Source organism: Halichoeres trimaculatus, unplaced genomic scaffold, assembly GCF_033239565.1.
Source record: "Halichoeres trimaculatus isolate MK-OKI-2021-1 unplaced genomic scaffold, fHalTri1.1 fHalTri1_scaffold_12, whole genome shotgun sequence".
NCBI lineage: Eukaryota > Metazoa > Chordata > Actinopteri > Labriformes > Labridae > Halichoeres > Halichoeres trimaculatus.
The window spans coordinates 12,814,923-12,842,601 of NW_027437190.1; the positions used below are offsets into that span (position 1 = coordinate 12,814,923).

Genomic DNA, 27,679 nt, shown 5'->3' on the forward strand with positions numbered 1-27,679 from the left:
TTAGTCGGTGTCACACGCAAAGACTACATCCTCCTTCTCAAATGGAAATAGCAAAAGGATGAAATTGTTGTGGTTCTGGACTATGAAAAAATGATGGTATCAGTTTTAGATATTTCTTCCGGGTTGAGGGAGGGATGAGCAGAGATGCTGCCTCTCTTGGCTCTGCTCATCACTACCCTGGCTTCCCTCTCTCTCCCCCTCTCTCAGTCACACAGAGCCAGGCCAGGCAGGCAGAGGCAACGCGTCCGCCCGGGGTAACAGAGATATAACACTGCATAGGGTTATGCCGACTCAACTGAGCTTAATCATTTTAACGGTTTAATATAATGGATGTTTCCGCTGATAAAACCCTTTGACACTGGACTGTCGCTCTTAACGTGGTCAGCAACCTCCCCTCCTGTTTGCTTTTTAAGGTAACTGTTTCGCCTCGACGACATAAGAGAGGACCACACTCCCCCCATCGTTAGCTCGCTAAGCTAGCTAGCCGCGCTAACTTAGCCGTGATACTTTGAACCGTATCGGCGTCTGCTTTCTGCCTCGAAGCGAGCCTACGATCTCCTGCGCCATAGCGCTGGATTGAGGTGCGCCGTCACTCAAGGTAAGCGAAAAAATATATAAAAATGCTGTATTATTGTGGCTGTTTTTTTCTTAAATCCACTTCCAATCGCGGGTCTTGTGAAACCCTAAGGTTTTCTAGCAGCAGCAGCAGCAGAGTGGCGCTATGGCAGAGAGCTTCTTGTTGACAGAAGCAGCCAAGCAACGGAGAGGTGATGCGACTCACCGTTAAGCACACATATGTCACTTTGATTTCCTGCTAATAAGGCGACAGTTGCTGTTCCGCGACCAGCTTGAAATGTGTTGAACAAACGAGAGCCTGCTCTGCCTGAATGAACACGGCTCAGAAATACTTTGACGTGAATCTAATGATAGCATTTACTCCTGGTTTGGCTTGAATGGGCCACTGCCAGGTTAACATTATCTTTCAGTTGCCGCATTTGACTGCAGCGACTTCTCCTAACGGTCTATTCAAACGACTGTTCAAATAGGAGGAGATACCGCCCAGGGATATTTTAATCAGCACATTACGGTTCCACTTTACCATTGAGTGGTTTAGTCACCAGAGCTTCAATACAGTGCTTTCTTCCTCATTTCTCAGTGAACATCAGATCATTGATGGTGCTGGACCGTGTTTGGTGCCGAACATGATTTCAGACGCTGGGAACTGGGTGCAGAAAGCAGGTTGCGTTGGTTTAGATTCGGTTACTTAAGTATTCAAATATAACTTAAAACATGTGGATGGTAGGGGCACTTGACATGTTTAAACTGCAAGAGTCAACACTCTTCTACTGTTATTGCTTCCGCACAGATGTGCTCATCACCAGTTAAGGAGACAATTGGGAGATATGCCTCTTTTTTGAGATTATGTTTATATTCCGTATAATTTATATAGACAATAAACTTTTATTGCACTGTTGATGCTTTCTAGCACCATGCTGTCTTTTATCTAGACATAGAGTCCACAGTAAAGTTTGAACAGAGAAGGGCTTCAGTGTTGCATCACAGCCTGGAAAGATGAGCTGTGCAGCTGGAATTTAACCCTCGGTTTGTGTTGGTTGTGTGTCCTGATTCCAGGTCAGATGATTTAGCTTAGCTTAATAGGAGGAACCCAACCAGTGACCAGACCCTTCCTCACAGGACTTCAGATAATCAGGGCCCTCCTCCTCCTCTTTCACTGCTGACCAGAAGTTAATCACATTTCATGTAGTTCATGTCTCCAGGAGACTTTTTTATAGGGTTCAGTTGAGGCATGTGGGGCCTGATCTGTGCGTGTGCATGTGTGAGAAGGTGAGACTCATTGGGTGAGTGAAAGAGGAGAGAATGGGTGTGCATGAGAGAGCAAGCATTAGCTGTAATTATCTGAAGAGATAAGAAAATGGATTCACTATCAATCCTGCAAGAGTCTGCAGCGGTGGAGGAGCAGATGAAGATGTAGCATTGACAGGGAACCAATTATATTAATCTGTCATGTTCCGTAAAGGGAGAGAGACGAGGAGGCTGTATTATTTATTCCCTGTGTGCGTGGTGCATGTGCAGTAGCAGAATATGCAGTGTAGCTGGAGGGGAGCTGCTGTATATTTATGCTACCTGTTGGATTAGTCCCACGATGTCTGTACATGAACTGCCGGCTTTGATCATGCTTTGAAAAGACGTGAAGGAAATCTGGATTACGTTCAAAGAAGAACTGATTTGGCCATGTAGGTTTGTGTTATGAAACATGTTTGTCGTGAAATGTGTACTAAACATGATGTGTCCTCAGCACAAGCGTTCTTCCTGGTCTGGGTAATACGTATGTCATGTTCAGGACCTGGCCTCAGAGCTGTATCTGAAATCAGCCCTGTGTTGGAGCCATGACTGTCCAGCTTTGAAAGGAAATGAATCATGTTCCTCATTTCAAGGCCGTGGAGTCGGCATGATGCGTTTCCTGCCCTGTGTGTGTGTGTGTGTTTGTGTGCGTGTGTGTGTGTTGACTGTGTTCAGGCGTTGGCAGATGTGCTTGTTTTTGGATGTGTGTACTGCTACTCCTGTATTTGTGGGCGCTGACTTGAGATTTTTTTAAATTTGGAATATTTTTCTCGGTCTTTTAGACATAACTGGTCAGGTGAGGGTTTGTATTTCCAAATTTGGCTTTGCGCCTCAGAGAAATAACATCAGAGCTTATGTATAACAAGCTGTGTGCGTGGTGTCGGGTACGTCATTGTGGTTTTAGTTCATAGGGTATGTAGAAGTAATAACTAGTGCGTTTGAACTGCTACGTTAACAGATAGTTTTAGTGATGATAACAGACTGTAGAGCAGGGGTCTTCAACCTGCGGCTCTTTGACTCCTTTGCTGTGGCTCTTTGTAGCTTTAAAAAAATATTATTTAAATAAGAATTTCTATTTTTCTCATATAGGGATTTTTTTTAATTTCCCATTTTTTTAATGTGTCGAATATTTCAAATTATTTTTTAATATATTTTTTAAAAGTTTTGAAATTTCAGTTTTATTTTTGCAAATTTACTGAATTTAATTAAAAAAAACATTTTTACAAAAAAGTAAAATTTGTATTTATTTGCAAGTTTTGTAAAATTTTGCAAATTTTTGCAAGAATTTCCAATTTTCTCATAGAGGAATTTTTTTTAAATTCCATATTTTTTTAATGTGTCAAATTTTTGAAATTATTATTTTTATATATTTTTGAAAAGTTTTGAAAGAAATTTCATTTTTATTTTGCAAACATTTTTACAAATAAGCGAAATTTCAATTTATTTGTGAGTTTTGAAAAATTTTGCAATTTTTTCCAATTTTTGCAAATGTTTGCAGTTTTTAAAAATATCTATTTTTTTTATTTTTTACAAGTTTATCAAAAATAAGAAACTAAGACATCGCGCACGCAATTCTATAAATTTGAAAAACCTCTCTTTTTAGACAACTAATCACTATATTTTACTCCGTATAGAATTTTACACTCTGTCTTGTCTTTATTGTGAAGATAAAGTAGATTGTGTGGCTCCTGAATGACTTTAATCCAGGTGAGCTGAAGAAAAATGGCTCCTTTGAAAGTAAAGGTTGCAGACCCCTGCTGTAGAGTATAATTTTTTGACCTTAACAAAATTTCAAATTATAATGTGAACAGATGCAAACAAGGTGTTCTGATCTTTTTCAGTTTTCATTAGCAGTGGAGCAGTATTTACTTGGTATTGCTGCTCAGTGGAAGTCAAGATGTGCTGGTGAAGGTCAGTGATATAAGGCAGTATTTTAAAGAGTGTTGGTCACAGAAGGTGGCCGTGGAGCATTTATTGCTCCAAGCGGGTTTAGAACAATAGCTCTATTCTGGCCCATTTCTCTGGAGGGAGGCTGCACTATTCCCCGTCCCGGCACTCTGTGTGCCAGCGAGGCTTGGTTTGGGATTGGGTTTCCACAGCCACCTGGAGCTCTGAGCACAGGAATGCCATTGTTCCTTCTTCCAGACTATGGCCGGATCAGCCACACATGCAAACACACACATGCAACGTAAACAGACATGTGCATGTTTGCATCTTTATTACACACTGGGCAACAGGAGCTCATGTCAGCCTGCATCTTCACCGAAACTTAGGTTACCCCGCTCTTGTTAAGTTGACTTTGCTTACATAAATAGAATGAGCTGACTCTAGCAGCAGAGAAATAAGCTCGTCTGAGTTGCTGGTTTGTATTTTAAGCATGGTATGACTGCTGAAGACTGAACTTTTTTGTAATTAAAATGTTTTACTTTCACTTTTCTTTTTTAACTCATGATTAAACTGCTCAAGACCTGCATTGAATGAAAAGCATTTTAAAATGCAATTAGTGCGGAAATAATTGCTCAATTAATAAATGACTTGCTTGACATATAACCACTCATCTGTACAGCTGAGAGGCAGTAAATCGTTGTCGTCATTTATCTAAAGAATGTTTTCTTCCAGCGTGAGGAATTTTCAGCCTGCAGCTTGGTGAATGATTATGACTAATTGTCACCATTGTCAGTCATTTTCTGCACCAAACTTTTTAATTTTAACGATTAAGTAATAATGAAAATAGCTAATTGCAGCCTGAAAGACAAACCTGAAAACCGTGACCTTGAAATTGATGTATGAATTCATTAATATGGATGCGTTATGCTAAAGAGGAAGCACAGCGCGAGCGTAGCGACACCCCCTCTGTTATCTGTTCCAGCCGGTGAAATGTCACTCCGACTTTGTTTACGCCAAAGTTGTCTCTTTAATCAAATCCTCCTCTTGCAAGAAAACATTGAACAATCACCAGCTGTCAGTTAGACATGTGATTACTTTCCTGCCAGCTCCGTCTCAAAGGTGGGTTTTGTTTTTTACTTCTGTTATCTGATCACAGAGCACGTCAGACGGATTTATTCAACATTTTGCATCTATTGTTTTTTGCAAGTGACACTGCAGCAAAAGCTTTATTTGTTCTTAACTGATACATCTGCTTTTTTATCCTGTAACATAATGTTTTTTTCACTGTGATTTGAAAGGAAGTAGTTGAGAGCGACATGACATTTGTAGTTCAAGCGATAGTGAGATGACATTCAATACGTTTCCTCGGTCAGCGCTGACCTCAAACATATTATTAGACACTATTTGTATTTCAAATTGAAAGTAGGTACCTTGATGTATTTGCAACCTGTTTCATCTTCCTTCCTTTTTGAAACGGTGCCTCTACAAAGTGCAGACAGTTCAGAAACTCACTCCGGATGTTGATAGCTGGTTAAGCTTTATCAGATCAGGCCGAGTCCTAAATGTTTTGATCTTCAGACAAAGTGAGAGAAACAGTAAACGAAGAGAGATGAGGGCCACAAAGAGATAGCCATCAGCAGCATTTAGTTGTTTTTTTTCCCCTCTGTCCTCCAGGGTTTGAAGGCAGTTAGAGTGTGTGTGTGTGTGTGTGTGGGCACGTGCATGATATGTGTATGTCCTCTGTCTTCCCAGCAGGTCACAGTAGGGATTGAGTTGCACAGAAGTGGGTCAGCTAGTGCCACCAGGGAGTCTTGCAAGCTCCCCTCTCCCTCTTAGGCTGGTACCAACTGAGGCCGACACAAACATGTAAATCTCACTTGTGTGTACATCATTTATGGGCACTGATTGCTGGCCACAGACAGAGTGTGTGTGCATGATGTGTGTCATTCATAGAGATCACATGCCCCTGCCTTGTTCCCTGCCCTTTGACTCCTCATAAACAGTTCTCATGAAACAGGAAAACCTTCAAGAAAGACAGAGCAGCTGGGCAGAGCTGTGGCGCAGTATGTTCAGACTGCATATAGAGCTTCTACAGATGATTCAGAGCCTGTCACACTCTGTGTGTCTCAGCTGGATGGACACACTGTTTCTGCGAGGGTAATGATAAGGAAATAGGATTTAGCCTAGTATTCAGCTGAGGTTTATTTCATCTCCTTACTGCAGCCTCTTGTTTTCAGCATTGGTTCTCCTGTGACGAGGAATGAATGGTCTGTTCTCAGTTAGCAGTCTGCTTTCCTCGGTCCTTGTGATTGAGACAGCACATTAGGGTAAGTAGACGGTAATGTAAGCAAAGCAGAAGGCTAGGCCTGTCACGAAAACACATTTTGCTTGACGATAATTTTCCAAAATATTATTGCTGATAAACGATAGTATTGTCAATATTATTTTGATTTTTTTTCCATTTTTTCATTGATGTAATTATGATAAATGGGATAATACAGTGAGTACACCATATCAAAAGCAAGAAACTTTAATTTTTTAAGAGTATTTAACTGTAATTTAAAGGTCAGGATATTTTGAATAAAATAAATTAAACAAAAAATATGATAAATTTAACAAACAAGAAAGAGAAAAAAATACTATGAAAATGAAATGGACTCTCTTTTAGAAAAAAATACATGTAAATGAAAATAGTTAATACTAATCAAAAACAATAAAACATAGACCCTGTCTCTAAAGAAAAAACAAAACGCCAAAAAAAAACAAACCAACGATAAAAACTATAGCCTAAATAAAAGGGAGTTTATACAGTTCCTGAATTGTTTGTAACATGTACTTTTTCCCAGTCAATCCGTACTGTCTGTTAAACATTTTTAACATTTCTGGCTTTCAACCGTATTGAAGGGCTGCATTTCTTTGGCAATGTAGCTGTCTTTGAGCGCCCACCATTTTGCGCTTTTATTTCTATTTACTTTGCAGACCAAAAGCCTCAGTAAGAGTGGATTGTCAAAGAACAAGGCTCCGCTGCACCTCCCCCTCTTCTTCTTTGTAGCCACTATTTTCAAACAAATGCGACATATCAGCTCGTTGGTGTTCATGAGCTCACACTTGGTTCATTCTGATAAAAAACAAAATATTCCCACACTGGGACTGTGGCAGGCAGCTTAAGAACCGTATCTTTTGTCCCATCACTCATATTAGCGCGTGTTTCCTCCTTACCCCTCAGGACGCTCGCTTCAGCTCTCTCCATGTGTACGCGAGCAGCCCCGTCTTCACCCCAAAGACCCAAAGCATTTTTGACAGATGCTCACTCCGCTTTAAATCCGCTAAATCCGCTTTAGAATCTATGCACCCCAATGTTAGGAAAGATAGACGTAGTGAGCCATCTTCTCATTCAACCTCTTTGGTCGAAGAGAGGAGGAAAGCAAACATGCATGCGCGTGTCAGTTTATCGAGGCTGGCAAACTTACCGAGGACGTTTTTCTTTATCGTTCGGTTAATCAATTTATTGATTATCGTGACAGGCCCACACAAGGCTAAATTTTAGATGGACAAACGAGAGGTCACGCTTTGATGACACCCAAAAGAAGTGACCAAGAGTGATGAAAAATGTCAGAAAAACATTTCAACAAGAAAACTTAGTTGACAAAAGCCTGAATCTGTTGCACTGTTCAGGTGTGGTTCTGTGCACTAATGAGAGGGGTTTCATTCAGGCCTCAAGAGTACTTTGTAATTATTACTATTTACTCAACTTTGTGGAGGAACTTTCTGGGGACAACTCAAATCTGTGAGGCACCATCGTGGTTTGGAATACATAAATATTTTGCAGGAGCATGTCCCAACTTGTACATGATCTGCATTCCAGCAAATGAATGATGGCTTCCTCAGCAGACACTGTGACTTGCTTGTTGTCGTCACTGAAAACAGGGTGAAATATTGTAAACATTGAAGAAGTTAACACAAATCAGGCAAAGTTGTGCAATTGCAGAGATTATAGCGTAATTTCCCCTAGTCTTTTTCTCATTGCTATTAAAAAATTTAGGTTATAGATACAGAGAACAAAGAGCACAATTTAGTTATTTTATTTCTCTCCTCTCCCCTATTTATAAGCCTATGTCACCTAACTTCTCAATTTTATATGAGCAACTTTATTTCAAAACTTCAGGGATATGGAAGATTTTCCTGCAGTGACATTAGTGAAGGGAAAAATAGCATGATAGTATGTCAGTATGCATGTCACTACATCTTAGTTTTCAGTATCCAAATCCTATTTCCCACTGTCCTTATTCATCTCTCTGTTTCATTACAACTTCATTAGCTTAAATGAAATCCAATTGGACCTGAAATTGTAACTGACTTGTTTTCACAATCCTAACTGGCTTTTCCCTTAGTGCGTCTGCTCGTCCTACGACACGTTTGCCTCCAAACACTGATCCTGTTCTTGGATTGTGAAAGCATTAAGTGGAGCTTTGAACACCTGAACACAGTGAAGTAGTATTAACTGCACCAGCTCACTTAGGTAGTAACCCTACACCAAGTTCAAGCTGGAGTCAACAATCACCTTCTTTGTGAGAGCGTGCCGTTCATGTGTCCCTGCGTTTCTTGCAGCATCTGTTTCAGACTGAGATATGACCCAACAGGAAGAGACAGAGTTTCCATGGTGACAGCCCTGCTCCTTGCCTGAGTCCCCTGTGCAGACACTATAAGAGGAAGTGGAATATGTCCAATTTCTGCTGACTCGTGAGGGAACAATGAAACAACAGATGTCTTTTGTCCATCAGGCGTGGTGTTATTGTTTGGGGGCCTGTTCAGTGTGTTTGAAACGGGACTTTTTAAAGCTTGTTTTGGGGCTTTAGTGTTGTTGTAGGACAGTGGATGGAATAAAAAGCTAGAAAGAGGAAGTGTGGAATGACAAGTGGCGAAGGGTCAGGGGCTGGGAGCCTCTGTGCTCTCAGGGCATGGGAGTCAGCCGTTTAACTAGCATGTTGAAACAAATCCACGCAGTCACTTCAGAGAAATGGAAATATTTTAAAAGAAACAGGCTTATTTACAGTAACTTTTTCACCCGTGCCTAATTTTTTCACCTTACTTTTGTTTTATGTCTTCCTCCTCTCCTTTCTTTTTAGCCTTTTCTCTCTGTCGTACTCCCTCTCTTCCCCCTCCCTTTCTCCCTCTCGCTTTTTTTGGTTTCTCTTTCCATTTGTTTCTCTTACTCTTTGGTTTTCGGTCTGAGCGTGTGTTTTTCTCTGATGAGCGTGTGCAGAAACACTACAAGTCTCTGGTTAGTTTCTCTTAATCAGAAGCTTGGGGGTTTAGTCCCAGGCCTCACTGACCACATGCTGAAGTGTCTTATTGCAAGACACTGAACCCCAGAAGTGGCTGAATGTGACATGTTGTGTAAATAGTCTGAGTCGTTGGAGGACAAGAGAAGGCATTATATAAACACAGTTCACTCATATAGTTAAGAAAAGCACGAGGGAAACACGAGGTGTAACTGCCAAGCCGGATGTCCTACATAACTCCTATTGATTATTTATGTTTTAGCTCATTAACTGATGGTATTTATCAGCCATATTCTGTTTTTTTCCTGTATAATGGTCAATCATTAATATTAGAGCCGAGCAATTTTGGAAAATAATCGAATTACAATTTTTTGGGACCAATATTGCGATTGTGATTTAGCATCTTCTGCATTGTTCACTAAACACAAGCTACAAGTCATTTTATAGTATCACCAACACGACAAGGGAAACTGTTAGCATTTAAACAAGTCTTTCCTGCACTTTCTAATTGAAAAAGAAAAAGGAACACTGTAAAATTTTACTGATCTCTGGTTGTTAGTCAAAATAACAAACCATGCAGAATAAAGTAAACAAGGGGTACGGCTCTGCCAGCCCAGTCACTGTACTGTATGGGTCTCTGTAGCTCACAGGGTTTTTGACAGAAAACCAGCATGTTGACTTTTGCTAGTTTTAAGGAAGAATAAGTAAAAAAAATACAGTATTTCCTCCAGGTCAGTGTCCATTAATTTTTTTTTTCTAATTGCAGCCTTTGTGATTTGAAAATCGCATTCTATTGAAATGCGATGCCAGTTTCAAACCGATTAATTGTTCAGCCCTAATTAATATCTTGAATCTGTTATTATCCACATAATTTTAACTCATAGAGTGACAACTGATGCCAGACACTTAAAAGTTTACTTTGGGTGGAGAGGAGAAAAGCTTCACAGTTTTAGGGGTCGTTTACAAGACAACGGTTTTTGGGTGTAACGCAAAAGTTTTGTTGCGTTTTGGCCTCGTGTTTACACGGAAACAGCATTTCAGCCGACCTAAAGAGTGGGATTTTATGAAACGCTCCCGACACCGTAGCTGTGTAAACAGTAAGCTCGGCGTTTTCAGTGGAAACACTGACGTCACAGTCTGCCTCACGCGCGCGCATACAACAGGACAACAGTACAGTTGGTACGATTGTCACAAACTACCATGTTGTGCTTGTGTTGCTCAATCTGCTGAATCTGCTGACTGTCTTTCAACAAAATCTGCATCTGTTGCTCCACTTTTTGACTTAGTATTCCTCATTGCACCAGATGACCAGCTCAACTCTACTTCGGTGGAGATCCCACAAAAGGGGCTTCTGGACAAGACAGTTATAGCACCACCTATAGGCCTGGCATGCTTACTACAGCGTTTTCAGTCCATCAGCGTTTCCATGTAAACGCAGATTTTTTTCATTTGAGTTTTCACTGCGTTTTAGCATTTCAGATGAAACGTTGTTGTGTAAACGGGGCCTTAGTTGCCTTTTCTTTTGTTGTCATAGACAGAAAAGTTCTGCTGTCCAAGTCAGGATGGTGTTCACTACCAGCTGCTTATCTGTTCTTCATCTGTTCTAAAAACTAAAGAAAACTAAAAACAAAGAGCAAAAGTTATGAGCACCCACTTTTAAATTTTTCTCACCTTTTACAAAGCCTTACTAAACTCTCAAAGGCTTATGGATTTAGTGGCTTCAGGCATTTGGCACAGTGAACCCTTACAAATGCAACAGAGTGAAATATTTAGTGAAAAAGAAATAAATTTGCTGTCGAAGGTGGGGTAGCACTCTTGAGGTGGTTCATATAGTGAAATTTTTTAGCCAGAGCTGTAGGCAAATTGTCACTCCTAAATAGAAAAGTCGTGGAAGAGTGAAGAGATCCAGAGGAGGGCAGAGAGGACAGACCCCTGCTGTGGCAGCTCTGTGCTCTGTCTTTGTTGTGTGACAGAGCAAGCTATCTGCCCCGGGCTCACCCTGACCCAGGTACAAACCCCCCCTCCCGGGCTCACACAGCTATCCATCTACAGCTCTTATCTGTTACCAGGCTGCTCCTCTGACTCTCTCCAGGCCTGTGTGGAGTCCCTGTATTTGTGTGTCTGAGGACTCTTTTGAGCGTAGTTGTTCTGGCCCGGTCACCCTGATAGCCGTATCAACAGTTACTCCTGGCTGATGGACTGCAGAACAACAGGCCCATTGTTTTTTCTGAGTGTGTGCACGTGTGACTCTGTGTGGGCATGTGTGCTAAGCCTTCAGAAAAGGCATTTCTACAAGCCACAAATGTCAGATGCACTGTGCTCATGTATCTTTTGGAAAGTGTGTGAGTGTGCGCGTGTGTTTGTGTGTGCACGCATGCTGCAGTGTAATCTGCCAGAGGCTGGGATATGGGTCAGTGTGACTGCAGCTCTGCAGAGAGATAGAGCAGCAGGATACTGCCTTTGTGCTAACTGTCAGGGGCTGGTCTGATGAAAAAGATACACAATAAACTAACAAAGAAAAAAACAAGCTAAATCAGTATATGACTAGAAATATTAAAGTCTAAAGAGCCAGGTGTAAGAATTAAAAATGAAAATATGTGTGTGTTGAGGCTTGATTGGAAAAAGGATGATCATTTTAGCCGTACCTCAGGGATCATAGTGTAATTTACCTGCATCCAACAAAGCAGAGTTCTTGCAGATTGGAGGTTATGTAATGTGACCCCTGTGTGTGTCTGTGTGTAGGAAGTATTACCCTCATGAAGTAGCTGCTCAAACACAGTATTGATAGCGCTTGCTTGAGGAGGAGATTTGGGAACAAATCTATTTAGAGCCTTGCTCTGTGATTGGTTGTGCCTTTTTCAGGATTGTATTTTGGCTTTCAGTGTCTTTATTGAGAGGGTAGGATGGTGGAAAGTGGGAAGAGAGAGTGGGGGAGGACATGCAGCAAAGGACTGAGCAGGTCAAAAATGACCTCAGGATGCCTGCTATACTATGCTCATATCCTCGCTGTCAAAAACCACATCTCCACTTTGAGAAATTTGACTTTCCACAGCGTCCAGAGTGTCCAACGTCTCTCTGTCAGCGGTGGGGACCCAAATGACCAATGGAAAAACATTATGTCATATACATATTACACTTAACTCATCCTACTCTCCGTAGCAGGAGATGCATTTTCTGTTGAGTGTGCTCTGTAATGTATCCATTTTTGAGGGAAACACTGCACGGTTTCTTCCAACGAAGTATCTAATAGTCCATTATCACAGAGAAGCGCTGTGAGACAGGCTGATGCATGTACATTAGTATTGGACTACTGGCCTTTAGATTAACATGATTTCAGGATGAAATCCCAAGAAAAAGTCTTGATCAGGGTAATGTGCTGTGTGGAATCGTAGAGCAGTGAACTGTCAATGGTTTACCATCATAGTGGAACATAAACCAGGAGGTTTGTGATAACTGATATTCCAGTGTGTTATTAAAACATGTGTCCATCACCACTTAAATTATGGTGGGATGGGCACCTTTCACATTTGATGTGGTACCGATGCCGGTACTCAACAGTACCAATTTTTGGTACTTTTTTGTGTTTATGTGGTAAAAATATATTTTTTAAAATAATAAATTATATATATTTTTTATAAATTTAACATATTTATGCATCAATATGTAACCTTGCAATGCTGTGTTCATGCCCAGCACGGAAACATTATCTTCTACTCCCCCAAAGTCACAAGGATGCATTTAGGTACCCAAACATGGTACCTTTTGATTTTACGTGAATCGGTACCTCCTGCTTTTGACAGAACTTGCTTGGTACCTATAAAAGTACCTAATTTGGTACCCACCCAGAAGTGATGGGTGTGTTCATGTCCAGCATGGAAAATGGAAAATCACCTACTCTTCAACTCCCTCGCAAGGATGTGTTTAGGTACTGGGAAACCAACAACATAATGTACCAGAGAACAGAATTCGGTACCCATCCATCCCTTACTGAATGGTTTACGGATGACTCTACATATATGGTTTTAATTTCAGGTCTTGTCAAATATCAGTATTTTGTGTTTATTTTGAAAGTTAGTAGATGAGAAAAAAAAAATTTGTGACCCTGGACACAAAAAAGAAATTGTGTATATTTGTTTTTATTTTACAGAAAGCAACAATAGGTATGTACATAGGAGCCTCTGTACTTCTGTCAGAACTAGACTCCTCAGCTACTCTGATGTCCCTGATTGACCGTTAACTGCAGGGTTAATAAGAACTCAACATGCAAACAGACTCAGAAATTACACGATGTCTAATGAAGGGCATCTAATGTGTTGACAAGCAGCTACTACTGCACGACATGAACAGTTAAGATATTGAACTACAGAACTACAGATGTGCTTTTTGTTGAAAGCTGAAAATGGAAATAAGTCACGTTTGGAGTGACTCAGCAAGCTCAGCTCCCCAATGAAATAATGTGGGGTCTCCAGATGTCTGCTGCACGTGTATCATTTCACCCTGAGTCTGTGCCTTTACCGTGTGTTTCATTAAAAACATTTACTTTGCTTTGTAGGGAAAGAGAATCAGTAATCTTTTTTGCAGTGTAAGCAGATAAAACAGCCTTGTTCTCCTGAAAATGTGTTAACCCTTTGAAACCTACAATTGCCGTCTAGTTGGGTACATTCAGATACAACAAAGGGGAAAAAAGCAGTGGATAGATTTATATTCATCTTATTAGGAGCTTGCAGAACTTTAACATGTTGATTAAAGTGCAGCATCAGAAGTTCAGACTTGTAGGCATGCTCAATATATCTTGTATTTACAATGTGATGAATGGGAAGATGAAAAATCTGTGCAATGTAGTTTTGTTTTGCTAACAGATTTAACACACTCATGTAACATCTGATCTGCAGGAACTTGTTAAAGCCCACACATGATATCATGAGCATAATGTATGTAACCATAATGATGTCATTGAGAGAGCACATAGATGGTTTGTTGTGGCTGAAGAGTAACTGAAGGATGTATTCACTGGTTTTATTTACATCAAACAGGATCATTCAATGTTAAAAAGGGGTTTAAGCCATGTTTTGCCTCTACATCACGGGAGGAGATTTACACCCCAGGACTGTTGGGACGTCTCTCTTCAGTCGGGAATGTCGCCTGGAGCATTTAAACACACAGCTGAGGGCACGCACGCACTTAAGCCTGATCCTGTTAACACGGCTGCTGGCCAGAGCAGAGACAAGCTGCGAGATACAGAACCGAGAACAAATCACACGCCTCCAGATGTCACCAGAACACACAGAGATAGATGGGAAAGTTTGGGGCTAAATCTGTTCCGTGTAATCATTCAGGACACAGAGAGGGAAAGGTAGTGTGTTTGTGTGTGTGTGAGATGTTGTCATCCCTGTCAGGCCTGTTAACAGCGTACCCTCTGTCCCCTCTTCTCTACATAAACAGGAAGCAGATCTCTCTTTCGGATACCCTCTCCTCTCATGTGTCTTTGCCTGTTCTCTCGTGGTCCCACTTTGTTCTTCTTCCTCCTGCCTTCTCCCCCAGTGAGTGTGTACAGTAGATTTGCAAAGTGACAGGTCCCCAGCTGCCAAGCACATCCTTATTATAGAAAGTAAAGCGAGCTTTTGTGTAACATCCCGGTTAAGTGTGACATATTGGTGTTTCCAGCTGCTTCTCACCTATTTTTCTCCACGCTCTATTCCTGGTATTCCTGTTTTTCCTCGCTGGGCTTCCCCTGGAAAGCTGTCAGAAATGTTGAGCTACAGCTTCACTTGCATGCAACGCTGTTGTTGCCATGTTTTGTAACTTTTCCTCTCATCCCTATTTAGCATGGATTTGGTGTTTGTGCGTACATGGAGGACTGCAGGCTCCTCTGGGTCCTTCCTTTCCCACACGCCTGGAGACATGAGGTGTGTGACAGGGCAGGAGGCCTGTGTGGAGGTGTAGATGGAGGTGGGAGTGCTGTCAGCACAGGATTGACACCAGCTCTGTTTGTTGTTGTCATCTTTTGACTCCCTCTGTTCCAACATACGCTACAAAAGGAGTCATATTACGCATATAGAAGCCTTGGCTGGGAACCACACACACTCTATCACACAGTTTTAAGAAAAGACACCATTCTTCCTGTCCTGCCCACTCTGTCCCTCTCTCACAGTGTCTATCTCTGGCAGTCCTTAGAGGAAATGGAACAGTTTGGTTTTATGCTTCACCATGGCTGGTTGGTCACACTCTGTTCATGCAAGGCTTGGGGAATTGTGAAAGACTGATTTGACTGTCTGTTAGTTTAGGCTCAGCCCACATTATCCTCTAAACTGTCCAGAGCAAAGGTTGTTTCGGGGCTCCTCCACCTTGTCTGGCTCCAGTTCTGCTATAAAGGCTTGTATCTCTTAAGCTTTAGAAGGCCAACTAAATGTTTTAAGATGTAACGTGAGAAGTGCACACGATGAGTGCGTCTGTGAGAAGTGAGCTTTAGCTGAAAGAGATCATGAGCCTGCTCGCAGAGATTTCATTAGTCCACTCATGAGCTCATCCTGCATTTTTCTCGTCTGTCTCATTCACCGGTTTTTGGACATATGTCAGGAATTACGTAGGTCCTGAGTGAACAGAAAGAGGCCTGCATGGAAGAAGAGAAAGACTTCACGTAAGGAGTTTTCATTTGGGTCATAGAAAGAGGCAACATTAGGGTGGGATAATGAGGACCAAGCCTTTCAGCTCTCAGGCATTTTTAGCATTGCTGACCAGCTGCTCACAGCTGGAGCAAAGAGAAGTACAAAGAGAGATAAAAAGGAGGGAGAGGATAGGAGATGCAGTTATTTGTCTTTTCTCCCTCACAAAACCAAATGGGAGACCTGAACTCAGAGTATTTACTGAAATCCAGATCAGTTTGTCCCTTTACACCAAATTTAATACAAAACCTTACTGTTTGTAACTGTGAGTAAAGACGTCAAACTACCACAACCACACTCTGCCAAACATTTTATGATAATATGTTGGGACGTCCAGTTCTCCATCTCAAGTGTCAGATTAAGGGCAATTTTGGCATTTTCTAATTGATCTGTGATCGGCATTTTAGCCAATTTTCTCATCCAATCATTCACATCAGCTGTCATTGAGCACAAAATGTTTTGGTATAACTGAGCGCTGAGTTTCCCACAATGTAAAATTGTTTAGAAATAATAAAACATAGTATGGTACATTGATGTGGCACACCAGCCACACTTAGCTTTATTAAAGAATAGGGATGGGTACTGAATTAGGTACTTTTATAGGTACCAACCGAATTCCAACTGTCATACCGAGTCACGATTCACTTAGAATCAAAGAGTACTATGTTTAGGTACCTAAACGCATCCTTGTAACTGTGAGAGAGTGGAAGAGTAGGGGATTTTCCATGCTGGACATGAACACAGCAATGCAAGTTTATATATTGACAAAAAAATATGTTACGTTGAAAAACTTTGAGATTTTATTATTCAACAAATTGATATTTAATACCACAAATACACACACAGAAGTACCAAAAAGTGGTACCATTCAGTACCGATACCGATTGCCAGGTACTGGGCATCTGTACTGTATCAGTTCAAAGCTGAAAGGTGAAATATTCCCTATTTCAGAACACATACACAGACACTTTACAGCAATAACGTGTTGTTACGTAAAAAAGACAACAAATAAAAAGGGGACAGTCTGATACCTTAGCATTAAGAACTCTGTGGATCAAATGTTGGTAGTGTAAAAAATATATTTTACCAGAACGTAAAAACAGTCCAGACATGTGAATACATTTATGCCCCATGATCTGTTTGTGAGGCGTATAGTATGACTACGGATGGATACCTTTCACATTTGAAACAATAGAGTACCAATGCCCAGTACCTGGTAATTAGTACCAGTGCTCAACGGTACCATAGTTTAAGATATTTATTTCTCAGAATATAAATTTGCAATACTGTTTTTATGTCCAGTATCGAAAATCACCTACTCTTCCACTCCCTCACAGTAGGGCTGGACAATTAATCAGATTTTAATCGTGATTTCAATTTTGCCATCTGACAATCATAAAAACAATATAATTGAAGAAAAACAATTAATATGCCACACAGTGTAGATGTATGCAAGTTCCTGTGCTTCATAGCTCTTCTGTGTTCCATGTGCAGTCACAGCGAGTGTGTGTGACTTGTGTGTATCAAAAATACTGAATGTGCCACTTGCTGGTTCTTTAAAGTTGTGTTTAAATCAGTATTGAAGTTTTTTTAATAAATGAATAATTGTGTATATTAATTGTGATTTCAATATCACTTAAAATAATCAGGATTCTTATTTTTACCATAATCGCCCAGCCCTACCTCACAGTCACAAGGATGCATTTAGGTACCTAAACAAGGTACCTTTTGATTTTACCTGAATCGGTACCTGGTACTTTTGACAGAATTCGGTTGGTACCTTTAAAAGCACCTATCTCGGTACCCATCCCTATACATGACCAAACATTCTTAAGAAACATTACAATGTAGTTCACTTACAAGGGAAAGGTTGCTCAGGTTTTAACAGAACAAAGAAAGATAAAAATAAAGCTCTGAGAAAAAGGTGGGACAGGTTTATACCATCTCCATCAACCACATTAACTCCTGTTGTTGCAACACCTGGTTTCACGTCCTGCCTCACTGGAACTAAACAGCACGGTCAACGAGAACATGCAGTGTGATTTAAACATGATGTGATTGGTTTTACGATGGATGTTTTTCCCATGTTACTGCTGAATCTTGCAACACAATGAGTAGGTTTCTTTACTTTTGAGTTTTGGATGATTCAGGTCAGTTGGAGTTGTTATTCCGTTTGTGGCAAAATAAACACTTCAGTGAATGGAGAAAAATATGAGATAGTCGTGTTAGTTTCCAACAAGTTCAGGGGGCCTTATACAGGCAAGTATGAAATAGATAGATTAGATGGAATTGAATTAAACTCAAGGCATATTTTAGTTGTTATTTTTTAATATTCATTATTGTTGGAAGACCATAAATTATTGTGAAGAACAGAAAACTCTGCAGCTTCACTTTCTTACCTCTTTATCAAAGTTTATATCTGCAAACCCAAGCATCACAACAGGACTCTGTATCCCCAGATATTCAATACTGAAATTTGGATTGCATTGGGGGCAAAAAATGCCATTGTGGATGTCCCTAATATTATGTAACCATAACATCAGAATGGTTTTATCCCAGCATTTTGACTGGAGGACTAAACTCATCAAAAACAGGTCACTGTCAGTATATGAATAGAGCAGGACAGACGACTATATTTAATGTAGATTACTTGTGTCAGGCTAAATCCTGATCCACTTCTTTTTGAGGTCAGTGTGGCCACTGATTCTAATCCATCAGGTTTTATCAGCACAATTCTACACAGAATGGGTGTTAGACAACTGGCACAGTAAAAGTTTTGATCAGGAGTATTTTTAGACGACAGAAAAATAGAGTGAGTGCTTTACGACAAGCAGCAGACACAGAGAGACACACTCAGGCACACACACAGCTTGTCTCTTTAGTGTGCGTGCTTGAATCAGTGCACTGTTTGTCTCCATAATGTCATGTTACAGTGTTCCAGCTCAGTGTTTGGACAGGTTCATTGCTGCTCACTTGCTCTGCATTACACATCTGACTAAGTGTCCATCTGTTAGCCCAACCACTCAAGCGTTGTATCTTGAGGTTTTCTTTCTGATAAAATCTGCTCTGTCTTACAGCAGCAGTTTGTGTAACAACTACTTTTTTGGCTCCAAAGAACAGAGGTCAGGGTTTACATTTATTAAGAAAACAATTTATACCCCGGTGGCAGAAACGCTGCGTTAGCTGCATGTGTTGGAAGACCTCCCAGCTTTGCTGCACTGCTGGAGACAAGCCCAGTAAAACACACAGACTTGGAGTATCTTCCTCTGTTAAAATTTGTTTTATTGAAACAAAGTAACTAAGTAAAGTATTGCCAAAGCATGGTCTACAAGTTGTGACCCCTCTCAGTTTCAGTATGTTTCACTGTCTGTGTTTCCAAGTTTACTCCTTTGCTGGTATTCTTCATAAGCGTTTAGCGCACATGCATCATCGACAGCATGAGAGGAGCAGAGAGCAGAATGTGAAGAGGACAAGGTTCACTTTGCAGGCAGACACAGAGATGGTGTGCTATTTGAGCTGCAGTGTTGCGTGTGGTTCTGTAGGTTTCTTTTGTGATTTGTCAGGGGAATCTCATGAGTATTTTTAGAAGCTCTCGCTCGTCCTGCTTCCAATTTGCAGATGGATTAGGTTCCTCCCGAACTTGGTGGAGGTGTGAGTGAGATAAAGAGAGGGGAAAAAGTAGAGGCACTTTATGATGTGTATGTTTGATGAAGAGAGCAGGAGAGGGTAAAGTGAATGAGAAGTAATGCCTCAGTTTGAAGGAGACACCTTAGGTGGCCAAGATCCTCCACATACTGAGGCATACCTGCACTGCAGTACACCTTCCTCACACTCACTAATACAGGAGTGTGTGGGCTGAGAGGAAGAGATTAATGGTATGGTTCTTATTATATTAAAAACCCTGAACACACACGCACACACAGATACACAGCCTGGCAATATGAAATCCCAGTGGACCCAGTGATGACTTGGCTTTAAAGTAGGCCAAGGACTAGATTTAAGGACACACACATACACATAAGCCCAGACTGAGTCATATTCATTCGCATCTTCATTCTCAGCGGATTTTTCAAAAATAGCAGATTAATCCTGTGAAATGAGCAGTTCTGAGAATCTGTCAGTTGTCCATCCCCATATCCCTCTGTCTTCTCCCTCCCTCCCTCTCGCGCTCTCTTTTATCCTCCTCCAAGGCTGCCAGAGTCTTTGGCTGTGTTTGACCTTTGGGTTGGCGTGAAAGGAAGGAAGATGATGGATTTATATCAAAACACAAAGAGATATGGGTCTAGGCTGACAAATGTAAATGATTGACAACTGGAAACATGCGTGGTGACACTGGGACTGCGGCTGTGTGATTATGTGCCAGAGATGAGTGTTATTACTGTGCGTGCCAGCCAGGAAGTGTATTTTAGGCGGTTGACTGACAACTTCTCTCGGGTCTTCCTGTGGTTGTGTTGCAATTTTACATCCCTGAGCTGAGACCAGGATGCTCAGTGCCTCTTCTCCAAGCCACTGGGTCAAACCTCAGTATGCATGAGCTGTTGGTGTAACGGTAAAGTGATGAATGAAAGTGAGACAAAGCTCCTTTAGGATATTTCCTAACTTAGAATCTTAGTGTGTGATCACCTGAGGATTAAGAATTTATATTTAACTGCTTAGCATGCACACTGGCTTTTCACACTCTAAACAACTGAACTGTGTTTTAAGTCTGAGTCTGTTGTTCCCTTCTTCTAGGAGCATGTCTGAGTGACAAGACAGGGAGGAAGTGGGATCTCTGACGCTCCGCCCCTCCAGCTGGTGGAGCAACCTGTACATCTGACCAGAGACCCCTAAGTCACCTGAACAGGTATGTTTGTAAATTATGGTTGGCTGAGCTTCAGCTATTGTATTCACCAAAGGCTAGAGGGGAATTGTGATTTTTTTTAAGGCTTTATACTGTACCTCTGGTACCCCTGTAGTGGCTTCAGGTGTTTTATGGTTTAAGATTATTAATGTTTTTCTCACACTGGTGTTTTAGAAAACTCTTATTTCAGCCCCTGTCTGAAATGTTTTTCTTTTAGCTGCTGTCTCTTTAAGACCCCTGAGACCCTGCTCCACAAACCCTAACTGGCCAGCCTTCTAGAGGCCTGTCAGGGGGAGAGCTAAGGAAGGCCTTGGTGTTTGAGACTAGGGCTGGTTACCAAATTAGGTCCTTTTAGTGGTACCAACCAAATCCCGTCTTTAGTACCAAGTATTGATTCACATAAAATTAAAAGGTACTAGGGCTGAACAATTAATCTATTTTAAACCAACATCGCAATGTGATACAATGCAATTTTCAAATCGCCGCAATTAGAAAAAAAGTTTCATGTACACAGACCTGGAGGGTAATATAGTAACTTGTACTTGTTCTTCCTTAAAACCAGCAATAATCAAAATGCTGTTTTTTCTCTGGCAAAAAAACTGCAAAGATCTGTCACTTTTTTCTGTATGGTTTGTTACTCTTACTGACAGCTGGAGGTCAGTAAAATTTCACAGTTTTCCTTTTCCTTTTTTAATTAAGAAATGCAAAAAAGACTTGTTTAGATGCTAACAGTATCTTTTGTTGGTTAGTTATACTATAAAATGACTTGAAACTTTTCAGAAGAAGAAGATAACCACCACCCCACCCCCACTACCCCCCCCCCCCCCCCAAAAAAAAATTGTATGATTAACCACAATCGCAATATTGGTCTAAAAAAATCGCAATTACATTATTTTTCAAAATCCTTCAGCCCTAAAAGGTACCATGTTTAGGTACCTAAACGCATCCTTGTGACTGTGAGGGAGTGGAAGAGTAGGTGATTTTCCACACCTGACATGAACACAGCTTTTCAAATTTATATTTTGAGAACTAAATATGTTAAAGTGAAAAACTTTGAGATTTTATTATTCAACAAATTAATAGTATCACACTTACATACACAGAAGTGCCTTATCGTTTCAAATGTGAAAGGTGCCCATTCCTATTTGAGACCCACCCCTCCAGCTTTTCATGAACCAGTTTGTCCTTTTGTGATGACCTTATGATTTCAACAAGTCCTGTATCTTATTGGTTTTTAGAAATGCCCGCTTAGAGCTGTTTACAGACAGATTCAGGGATTTCTACAACTTATTAATACGTAGCTTTTTGGAAATCTGGACAGTTTAATACAGACATAAGGTAATGTTACTTTGTAGCTTTGTTTAATATATGGAAGAGGTCTTTGTTTTTCTCTGCTGAAAACAATTTTTTGAGTAACTTTGTTGTAATGGTGGACCCTGCAGCTGGACTGGCAAAAAGAAAGAAGATGTCAAAACACAAGATAAAGGGTCAAACACTGGCTAAGCTGTTAGTGATAATGTTCATTCCAACCCACAGTCAGCAGTTATTCTGCAGTGGTCTGTTCAAACTTGAGAGTCTATCAATAAAATGAAGAGTGCGGTTATGTGGATCGTGGATTTCAATCCAGCTAATATCTAGAATTGTGAAATTTGCAGGATCACTTATAAAGTCCTCACAGAGACTTTTATTAAACCACACAGCCTACTTTTTTGATAGACTTTTTCGATCAAAAAAGAAATTGTTTCTTCTGTTTTAACCTTTGTTTAGACAAGTTAGCTCATTGACACACAGGCTGTTGATATCCTAAAAAGACCTCAGTTATTAAAACACAGATAAACAACACAGAGATGCCGACACATGGGACTAGAGGTGTACCAACAAAGTAGAACTTCATTTATCTTGAAAACACAAAGTACAAATCCTAGTTAGATAAATAATTCATTGGGGTGTGTTCTTTAAAATAAAATTGGGCAAACTTGTAAGTAATGCAGCATTTGTAAAGCTAAAGCATAAAAAGCATAAAAAGCATCATGTTCTGTATTTTCAGAAAAGCAAAACAACTTTCTCCATCTTTAACATTGGCTCTTTGTTCCCGGTTCAAAGCCACCTCAGTATAAGTACAATCAAACCATACAAGCTGATCTGCTTCTAACAGATACTGGAATCAGATCTGTTCATGGCACTGTTAGAATATTTGGATTTGGAAAGTAAAAACAAAGTGTTATGAGATGTCACTCACATTTTTCATATTTCTGGGTTGAGATAAAAGGTAGAGCCAGGCTGTTGAAGTGGTTAGTAAGCAGAGAGATCCTGCTGTGAATCCAGAGCCTCATAAATCCTGTCTGCTTTGCATTATCACGGGGAGGTAGCAGCTCGCACACAGCTGAGATTCGACTCCCATTAGCAGACAGGTTTAACAAATCAGTCTGGCACTGTTGTGAGTGTGTGAATTGTTATGATAATCTGACTTAAAAAAAAAAAAGTTAATATCAGCGTCATAACCGTCTGTCCTGTTTGTGAGGTGAAAGAAGAGACAGAAAGAAAAGAGCTGTTAGAAAAAATAAAATCATGCAGGCGTCACACAGACTGTAAAGGCCTGATGCTGTGGTTTGTGCTCCCTCATGTTTGCTGTAAATGCTTGTTTTATGAATGTGCTTTGTGCCTGCCTGTATAGCTGTGGTTTAATGCATAGACAACCAGCTGGACTCTCTCCAAACATCAGGGAACCCCGTGAGACAATAATGTGTATCGATTTGTCCGAAAATGCCCGAGCGATCAGAGATTGAAGTGTTTAATTTCACTTTGTGCCATTGCCAAGCTCTCAATGGAAATCAATTTCATTTGGGACCCAAACACTGCCATGGGCAGTACTCTGGGTTGTACTCTTCAAACCTTTTTTATTGTGACTTTAAAACTTTGTGTTATCTTTTCTTATCTTTCGTGCTCTCTAAAATTCTGTGTTACTGAAGATTAATGAATCTTTACATTCAAGTATGTCATGATCAAGCATGTATCATGATGTGAAAATGTGCAGGTTTAAAAAACTTTAAAGGACGCAAAAAACAGGGGGACACAAGAAAGGTTTAGAGCTATGAAATGATGCAAAAGAAGAAAAAAGGAGATACATGAAAATAGTTCAGAATGCAGGATAAGAAATATTTGGTCAAAATAGTCTGAATATGAATCCTGAGAAAATCCAGATACTGATCTGCCATAAAAACATCCTGACATATTTTTCCCAGAAAGCCCCCTGATTGAGAGCATTCTCCGTGGTCAGAAGCAGAGTTTGCTGATGCAGCATGTAACACTGCAGATAACTGACCACCTATCATGTGGTATCAAGAGACAATAGAGGGACAGGTGTAGTTTGAAATAGGGCTGAACAATGTTGGAGAATAATCTAATTGCATTTTTTTTACCGATGTTGTAATTGTGATTTATTGTACAATTTATTTATTTTTTTCCTGGCCAGACCTACATGCTATGATGAAATGAAATGAAGCATTGCATGAGTTGATGCGGATAACATATCTTAATCTAACTGTTACAGCCACAGCAGAATACTGACTGATTGATTGAACTTCAAGCCTTGTATAGTTTAATATAATTGTCATTAGTTACCTTAAATAAAATCAGATAAAGAAACAAAGAACTGCAGAGCAACAGGCCAGGTATGAACAATAATATGAAAAATCCATATGAATTCTCTCTTTGATGAATCTCACACAAGGAGCAACATCCAGTCAGTAGAAATGAAGCCTCTGTTGAAATGCTAAAAGTTCATCGAGGATCCACTTGAGCTGGCAGCAGAGACTGGAAGTCACGTACACACCCAGCTTTAAAAACGGACTTTTACCACATTAAAAAGCACATTTACAGCCTGGTTCAAAAAACAGCTTGGGTCAAAAACACTGATTTCACTGTCAGCACCCACTGTATGGTGAGTGAATTTTCTTCTAACACACAGGTTTAGAAGTTATTAGAATCGTTTGAATTTCCAATCAGAAAACTCAAAATGAAACTCAAAGCAGGTGTCATAACAAATGTGGCTGCGTCTGCGGATTGGCTTTATTATAAGCGTCAGGAACAGACAGGTGACGTGGCGGAGGCTACATGTGTGGATTTCACTTTTTCAATGCACTTTAAAACATTTTTTAATTGCAGCCTTTGTGATTTGAAAAGTGCATTCTATTCAGATTTGCCACTTAATGGCCTTTTTTTCAGACATGACTAAAAGAAATAGTCCACAAATGAGGCATTTATGTTACTTTCATGATCAATCAATATGTCATTAAGAGCTGTTGGCCCTTGATCATTTTCACAAAATCAAATATGGCTCTCAGAAAAAAGTTTGGACACCCCAAGGCTTAAGGCAAGTGGAATTACAATTCAAAAAAGCCCCACACACACACATCAGCTTCATCATTGCATCTTTCAAGCCTAAGTGACCCACAGACAGCTTTAACATTTCACACACAATGGCATCTACTCTCATTCTGACATTAAAGATGCACATGAGCTGGTTTATGATGGGGAGAGTTGATACAATTAAAATTGTCAGATTTTGTTCACAACAGTTTGTTGAAATATATCATGAGGCAGCAGAAAGCTCCTCTAAAGTCCTCCTCCCTAGTTGCCCCATGCTTCAATAAATTCTATCTCCCTCCCTTTTTATTGTCTTTTTTTCTCTTATAAGCACAAAATGCCCAGAAGGGAGACTCCTCACTCCCAGTTATAAATTGTGAAACTCTTGGTTACCTCTGAACCAGACTTTTTACCGAGTGGTTGTGAGAAAAACTGGTTGTGCAATCTCTAAAGGGGGATTAAGCCTGTGGAGAAGAGGAGAGGAGGGGATATGAAGAGCGACACAGAGAAGGATGTGAAGGGGGAAATTGTGTTCTCATTGGGGTGTAGTGATGGCAACCACCCCTGAAAGGGGACGACATCACTAAGAGACGGACAAGGAGCTGGTGGAGGGGGTGAGGGTGGAAAAGAGAAAGAGAGAGCAAGGTGCCAGGATGGAGATATAAAAGAAGGATGGAGGGAACGTGATATGTTAATGGATCGGGGAGATGGAAGCTTAGAGAAGTGTGCGTCTGTTTAACGTCGAAGGAGCCGTGCTGCTTTAAAAGACTTCAAAGACACAAGTGCCTAACATAAACTAGACTGACACACACTCTCACACACATGCAACACACGCAGTAAAGCACGACCCCGGGGCCGTGAGGGCGAGCGCAAAGGAGACCTGAGGTGTCCGCTGCCATGCCTGATTAGAAATACTGTGGGCAGAAGAGTACTGCAGAGAGGCAGCAGTGGGAAAGTGTGTGTGCTTGCGTTAAGTCAATGTACAGGCATATAAATCTGTTTGTGCGGCTTGGAGCGTAGCTGTCTGCTTCTCTTACACTCACTGGGATCTCTTAGCATCCTAGGCAGCAAGTTGACATCCCCCTGACAGCATTTTGACACTACTTTGAGAGCAGGAGTGTATGTGTGTCTATGTGACGTAGGGCTTTCATGTCTGTGCCTGTCTCTGCCAGACTGTGCAGATTTAAGTTTGTCATATGTGCCTTGCTCTGCTGGGAAAGATATCGGTAAAAAAGTAGAAAGGGAGCCTCTTCCAAGTTTCTTCTGTAGCATCAGATTGCGTCATGTTGCTGCATGGAGGTCAAACAAGGCCGGCACAGTCCTGTGGGGGTCAGAGAGAAACCATGACGAGAGCAGAGACTTCAATTCAGGCTTCCCACCGATCCTGGAATTTCAACAATTTCAAGGGGAGCGATCCAAACCATGAAACAAGCTATTTAATGAATTTATGAGGATATCCGGGGGAATAAGTGAATTACAGAAAGGGGTTTTACAGCTAGAGAATACCAGATGGAGTTGTGCAACCATGTTGCTACCATGTTTGCTTCCTGACGGTTTTTGGCTGTTTTCTGCCTGCGCTGTTAAACAGAGCTGGCTTTGAGTTTGTCTCTGAACGTTGCAGGGATTGAACTCGCATACTTTACTGCAGCTCAGCGATAGCACAGAGGTTATACATCAAAGACAGCTGATAAATAAAAAGGAGAGAGAGAAAGCTTTGGTGAGATACAGTGACAAACGGTATAGCTCTGCAATTTATAGCACTCAGCTATCACCCACACTCTCTCCACACTTACTGCACTGGGAGTAACACGTGTGTGTGAACCATAACAACAGTCTGGAGTGTGAACACACTGAGCTGATAATGCACGGATCTTACTGAGCCATTTATGTCTCCTCTGCTGTTAAAACAGACAAGCACTCTGACAAATGCTAACTTACAGGATGTCGAGCTTGAAAATCATCCTCTAAAGTGTGATAACATGTACAGTCTGACCTTTGCTATAAAATATAACACCTGCACATTATTCCAACGATGTTACAACAGCTGTATTTCTGGAACAACAACATGACAACATGAAAAAACTCCATACATGATCCCATCTGCGAGTCCTGCCTCAGTTCTAGTTGATAGATTTTACCAGCTGTGGTGCTTGTTGAACTGAGAAGACAACATTCCCATGATCCCATGCTTCTTTATCACGCTATCATGCTTTGATGGCAAACTGCTGGTGGCAGAATTACACACTGAGATTTGAATGTTTGGCTTTTATTATCTGCTATTTGGAAAGGGAACTGCTTCATTAAGGAAAAATTCACATGGAAGGATTGAAAATTAGAGTTTAATTAGAGCAATTAAACTTGTGTTAAAGCAAGAGCCAAGACTTAAAAAATGTTTTTGAAATGTCTTTTTTTTTCTGACTCATCACCTAAGACCAAAAGGTATTTGAATAACAAACACATGAGACAGACAGATGTTCAGAGCTGAGGTTCTCGAGCCAAAGGTGTTTGGTTGTGGTTGATGATAAGTTAACAATAACATAGATAGTATAAACATATTTTTACAAATAGTAATGAAAATAAAGATACATTATCTAGAAAAGCATTCAGAGAGCACAAACCTCCGCCAAGCATATTGTGATTGTCACCAACACTTTAGTCCTACTTTAATGTTATACTCCCTTTCAGCAGACTGTCTGCTACAATTTGGTGGTAGCTGCAGGTTTATACCATAATTTGTTGCCTGACAGTGTTGAAAATTATGATGACCCAGTATATATTTC

At 40.6% G+C, this 27,679-nt stretch overlaps 1 protein-coding gene across 1 annotated transcript in view; it reads left to right on the forward strand.

Moving 5' to 3' along the window:
- The first annotated feature begins 202 nt into the window (after positions 1–202).
- Positions 203–27,679, forward strand: part of galnt1 (UDP-N-acetyl-alpha-D-galactosamine:polypeptide N-acetylgalactosaminyltransferase 1) — a 52,242-nt gene continuing 24,765 nt past the window's right edge. Inside the window, exons 1-3 of the mRNA XM_074683683.1 lie at positions 203–254; positions 414–598; positions 20,426–20,537. The gene's annotated coding sequence lies outside the window, so the exon portion shown is untranslated. The remainder of the gene's footprint in view (positions 255–413; positions 599–20,425; positions 20,538–27,679) is intronic.